This window comes from Pteropus alecto, unplaced genomic scaffold (genome assembly GCF_000325575.1).
Source record: "Pteropus alecto unplaced genomic scaffold, ASM32557v1 scaffold5, whole genome shotgun sequence".
NCBI lineage: Eukaryota > Metazoa > Chordata > Mammalia > Chiroptera > Pteropodidae > Pteropus > Pteropus alecto.
The window spans coordinates 10,151,184-10,157,688 of record NW_006441953.1 but is presented as its reverse complement, the minus strand read 5'-3'; positions in this window follow the sequence as shown (position 1 = coordinate 10,157,688).

Below are 6,505 nucleotides of genomic sequence, written 5' to 3'. Positions count from 1 at the left end.
CTGAGTTAGATTTGTCACTTCAACTTTCTGAGCTTCAATTTTCTCATTGGTCAAGTGATGGTAATAATATTTACCTCATGGGGTTGGTTGTAAAGATTAAATATAATAACACATGTATGCATATCGTTTTCCTGCACCTAGGATGATCTAAAAGTGTTAGTTTTCTTACCTTCCCTTCTCTCCATTGCTCTCTTTTTAGCATACTATCTTTGTGTAAATTCTGCGATCTCTCTTCATTTCAAAAGAGTTTTGAGATCTATAACAACAACAACAACAAACACTTTATGAAGAGCTCACCATGTGTCAAACTGTGTGTTGTGTGTTTTACATAAGCTGACTTAGCTATTTAAGTTGAGTAGAGACTTGCCTGGACCCTTGCATGGTTTGAGTTAACTTTCAGTGTACTACAATGATGAACTACTTTTTTATAGTATCTTAGGTTTCAGGGATGACATACAAGGCTAGAGAACTTTCATGAGTAATACTTTTTTACCCAAAAGGAGACAAAAAAAAGTTTCAATCACCAAAAGTAAAACAGCAAAAAAAAATAGAAGCTTTGAAAAAGTTGATATTGTTATTTTAAAAAACAAATCAACAAAATTATTAAAGTAAGTGGTAGTTATGAGGGAAACTTTGGAGGTTATGAGCTGGACTTTGTGTTTCTTTTGAATTACTTGGGGTCCTTAGAACTCGTGGTGTTAACTGCCATTTACCCTTGCCAGGAACTTCTCAAATGGCATTTAAAGGTAAAGAGCAGCAAGTGAATCCCAAGGCCTTCAACCCAGAATCTGGAAGATTCCTTTAGAATACAGGAAAAATGCATTTCTGATGTGGTTCTTGTGGCCTCAGCCAGAGTTGCTGTAATAGATGTAGCCTAAGCTCTTTTCTTGCAAAACCAAGACGTTCGTGGTTTCCTAAGTCCTATTTCTCCTCTTCTTCCTCCTTTCAGCCATTTCATTGCTTGCTTGCTGCAGACAGTTTGTCTACCAAACAAAAAGTCACCTCACTTCTTCCCTGCTAACAGAATATCAACCAGTGGAAATCTATTCATCTCAGGAAGGGAGACATCTGTTCCAGTCACAGACAATTAATCATGATTGGTCTAAAGCATCATGTTACCCCATTCTCCGTTGGTAGTGTTGGGTGAGAGGTGGATATATGAGTCTGTTCTGCCAAAGACATGCAAGGGGAAGTTGGATGAGGAGTTCCCATCTCAGATAAAATGATAGAACCTCAGAGAGATAATGCTTTTATGTTCCACCCCCACCTTCATCCTACCTCGAAAGGCTGATGTGAAGCCAAAATACGTAAAGCTGCAGCAGCCATCTTGTGACCATGAAGTAAGGAAAACAAGAATAAGAAGCCAGTAGCTGAGAATGTTCTTCTTTGGTCAGGGGTCCTTGATGATATCATGGAGCTTTAGAACAAACCCTGGAGTCACCTCCAGACTTCTTATTAAGTAAAATTAGATGTCCTTTGAGTGTAGCTGCCATAAACCTGTTTTGCTGCTAATTTTTGCCAAAAACATTTCTAACTGATGTACTTGCCTTCTCTATAGAACTTTCTGTGTTGTAATTTGTAAAATATAGAAGATCAAGAACAATAATATGATGAGATTTTAAGATTATTTTTTATTTTCTTTTCTCCATTTTCCTTGCTACAAGGATAAGAGAAAACTGTGGTGATCTTATAAGAAATCATCACAACTAATTTAATTTGCTTTGTCATCACAAGTTCTAGTTCTAATACTTTTTCAAAACATTATTTCCCAAAATATAGCCCAAATTATAGGAACAGAAATTTACTAAAAATGGAAGCATCTCCCTTTGGGGGGCTGGAAAGTGTCACATCTCAGCTTCTCTCTGTACATGGTGCTCAGCTGTCTTCTCCGCCGACCTTCTTCCCCTCTGCATGTGCTTTGGCTCTTCCTCCTTTCAAACTCTAACTTGCACGTGACATTGAATTACTATAATGCCAACTCCAGTTCTAATTCTATAATCCTTTTTGGCTCCACAGTGCAGCAACAACTAATTACAGTTATCTGTGCCCCTTACCTTGATTTCTTAAGAAAAATTGTAATGTGATGCTGACAAGCCAATTCATTGACTCCCCGTAGGTCAGGGGGCTACCCCTGGTCAAATCCACTGTGGCGATGCACAAAGATCATGTGATACAAACATGGGTGCCTAAGCCTGTTTCTTCAAAAGAACAGAAGAGAAAGGACCTCTTTGTAGGACAAATAATGAAACAAGACCTGCAATTGCTATCATTTAGTTGTTGTCATGTTAATAAAACATTAACAGATTCTCATATATTTATAGGATATCAATTAATATAAACCTACAATTACATTTTGTATCTCGATCAGAGGAAAAGGTATTGAGGGTGTGATAGACAAAATAATAGCCTCCCAAAGATCTCCATGCTTTAAAGCCCAGAACCTGTGAATGTATTATATTACATGGCAAATAGGGAATAAAGGTTCTAATCAGGTATTTCACAAGAAGGAGATTATCTTGAGTTATCTTTATGAGCCTAATATAATCACAGGAGTCATTAAATGTGGAAGAGAGATGTAGAAGAATAAGGCAATGTGAGATTACTGGCCGTTGCTGGCCTTGAAGGTGGAAGGGGAACATGAGCCACAGAATGCAGGTATCCTTTAGAAGCTGGAAAGGGCAAGAAATGCTCCTCTAGAACCCTCCAGAAAGGAAGGCAGCCCCACCAACATCTTGATTTTAGACCAGTGAGACTCTTGGATTTCTGGCTACCAGAACTGTAAGATAATAAACTTGTATTGTTTTAAGCCACTAAACATAATTTGGTACAGCCGCAATAGGAGTCTACACAAGGAATAAGATTAGTACTAACTTTTATGTGCTAGCTCATATATCCTCTTTCAATGCAGACAACAAAACTGTGAGTTAACATTATTATCCCTAGCCTAAGGAAATTTAGGCTAGGCGATTACACAGGTACTTAGTGGCAGAACTGTTTGTACTCACGTCCATGTTCTTCCAAGCCAATCACAGCTTCCTCTTTGGAAGACAGTGGTTCCAAAACTTGGCTGTAAAATGGAATCACCTGATATCTTTAAACATTCTGACGCTTGGTTCCCATGCCCAGACAGACATTTCCACTTAATTGGTATCAGGTGTAACCTGGCCATCGGTTTTCTAATCTCCCAGGTGATTCTAAAGTGCACAGAAGTTTGGCAGCCATCATTCTGGAGGAAGGTCTAGAGAGCAGGTCTTCAGGTAACTTTGGTTTGTTCAAAGTCTTTTCATTATAACATGGATGAGAAGCCGTAGGAACTTAACTTCTTGTTTATATCAACTGGCCTATGGTAAAACTGGTTTCATTGTATGTCATTTGGCTGCAGTTCGAAGAATTTGTAGATGACATTAAGTGAGGATTTACTGTAGTGTCTTGATGTTAAATGGTGACATTACAATTATTTTTCCCTTTTGAAGTGACTTTTTCAGTGGTTCCCATTTAAGCTGCCCAAGAGACTCACCTGGAAAGCTTTTAGAATATAGTTCTGCTTGGCCTTACCCTCACAGATTCTAGTCCTAATAGTTCAAAGTAAGACCATACCAGTTTAAAGCTCCCCAGATGATTCCAATATATAATGAGTCGAAATTCCTATATCAGAATGCAATGGAGTGCTTGCTGACTGGAAGCCAGTTTACAGTGTGAATCATTCTGAAAACTCTAGGTACCGGAGGAAAGGAAAGAAAGTTTTCGTAGCAAAGCTGATTCCTCCACTACTCAGAGATGTTTAAGGGTAAATGTTTCCAGCTGTCCCCGACAGGAAATGTTTACACATGTTTGCAGAACTTCTCTATCAGCATTGAGCAATGACTGGCTGTTTTTGAAGAACAGCCAAATGAACACGTGGAACCTAAGATTCATACGACATACCAAAAAATAGTCTGTTGAAAGTATTTTAAAAATGCTGCTACAAAGCTGTCATGAGTTGCACTCAAGCATGCAGCGTGGGTAAGGCTATTTGTTGTCTTTACGGGCTAAATCGTTCAGTGAAAGATTGCTGCAGACCAGGATATGTGCAGGGTGTGAAGTTGTCTCCTCACTGGTTTCTAATTCAAAGGGGAAAAATTGTATTTCAATGCAAAAGTCTAGCAGTTAACACCTTAACCTAGTGGTCAGATTTAGTATCAGTCATAGTAGGGCACCTTGACATTACATGACTCGTGATGAGATGCAATGTGAAGTACACAGAGACATCAATACAGTATTCACACCAAAGGAATGCAACCTGAGTCTTGTCAAACCTCTGGATTTACCTTCCAGCTGTCAGGAAATACCTGGGCAAAGGAACAAGGTGAATGGCACCATGAGAAAACAAGCAGGTGAATCCAGACTGTGGACATTCTGTAAGACAGCTGGTCTGTTCTCTTCAAAAGGGCAATATTTTTAAAAAAATGCATAATTTTTAGTACAAAAAGGAATAAAGAGATATAACAACCAAATGCAATGCCTTAATTAGATCCTGGTTTGGAGGGGGCAAAGAAAAAAATACCTAAAAAAGATATTGTGGGGCTATTTGGGGGAATTTTGAGTATAGACTAGATATTAAATGATGTAATAGTTCTCTCAAGTGTGATATGGTGTGGTGTTAGGTTGGAGAACATCCTAATTTCCAGCTCAGTTACTTAGGGATGAAATGTCTCAATGTCTGAGATTTATTTTCAAATGATTCAGCAAAATGGAAATATGTACACACACACCAATACAAACAAATTTTGTATTTGACAATACATGTCAAAATGTTCACAGCTGCTGAATGAAGGCAGTTGGGTACATACTGTACTCTTCTTTCAACTTTTTAAAATGTTTTCAATGATTTCCATAACATTTGGGGAAATATCTCCCTATCTAATTTTTCCATGCTAGAAAATGCCTCTTTGAGATTTGGTCGCTAGAAGTTTTGGAGCTGGAAGTCATTCCTGCAATTTTTTCTCGGAGTTTCTTCTGTTAGACCCGTGGAAGTGCTCACGCAGGTGAGGCAGCCTCAATCGGCTGTTTCTTTCTCAGTCTTGACCTTATGTTTCTGGAGTTAAAAAACCTTGCTGAGGCTCGTCTGAGGAGCTGGCTCACCTTCCAGACAACAGCTAGAGTTACCGAATTTGCTAATGCAAATGCCATGATGCCCTGCCTCTGTTAGATACATACCAAAAAGAAAAAATAAGAAGATATGAATGAGTATGATGAGATGTGACTGATTTTTTTTTAAAGCGGCATACTGTAATTTATGTATTCAAGTGTCCTCTTCAAAAGCATACTTTGCACAAAACAGGTTTGAAAGTTTGCCTTTTAGGATCACCTTCAGAGCCCACTCTACATTCTTCTCATTGGTCACATACCATTGTCCCTTAAGGGTGCATTTGATTTGTGTGAACGGCTAAATATCACTGACAGTCACAAGTTGTAAATAAAGCAATTAAGCAGGTACAGAAATGCCCTTCTGGCCAAATACAACGTGAGATTATGCACAGGGATACTTATTTTCTGACATAAACCTGCTCTGATAATAATTCATTTTAATGCATTTCAGAAATGTTTTAGGTAATAGTCAGCACTATTTGAAAAACATTACAAGCTAAGCTTGTTGGATGGTCCGTTGCTCCCTTGGATGTGTAAGTTCAAATCCTGATTCTGAAACCCAGTTTTCCCATCGTAAAACAGAAGCAACGATGCCTGCCTCAAACAGGTATAAGGCCTAAATGAGTCGATATGTGCAAAGCACTTTAAACAGTGCCTGGCATCTAGTAAATCTCAATAAATGACTGCTACTGCAAATATTGTTACAACTATTTATCAAACATTCAATCATATCACTTTGCAGTTACCTTTCTATATGGAACCTTGAGTAAAGTGGTTCTTTTTATTGTGAGAGAAACCCAACTCAAAATAGCTTCAGTAAAAAAATATATATATATATCAATAAAGAAATACTAGGACTATTTAGCTAGAAAGTTTAAGTACTATGGTAGCTTCTGGTATGGCTAAATCCAGAATTAAAACAGTGATGTTAAGGCTCTGTTATTCCTCGCCACATCTTGGCTCTGCTTCTTTTTCAATGATGGGGGGTGGCGGCATCTTTCCATGAGGTGGGCCAGTTGCCTGCTGGTAGCTAGATAACACCCCAAGCATTAGCACTATTGCTCACGATCCCAAGTGGCCATAGTTGGTCCTACCCTACCTTTCTGCAAATTGCTGTACTCAGAGATAGAGCATTAAGGTTGGCTAGGGTGTCAAGGTCACCTCTGTGGCAGAAGCTTGAGAATTACTCTAGGTCCCCATGGAGTGGGATGGAATAGTTACTAAAGGAAATCCTGGAGACAAGGCAAGTCTGCTCTCTCAGAAGCGAATAACCTGCTTCAGCTCATTCCATATCCATTTAGTTATTGCCTGATAGTTGGGGTCGGTTTTTTGTTTGTTCGTTTTTGATCACACATGGTATGTTAGAAACTACACTAGG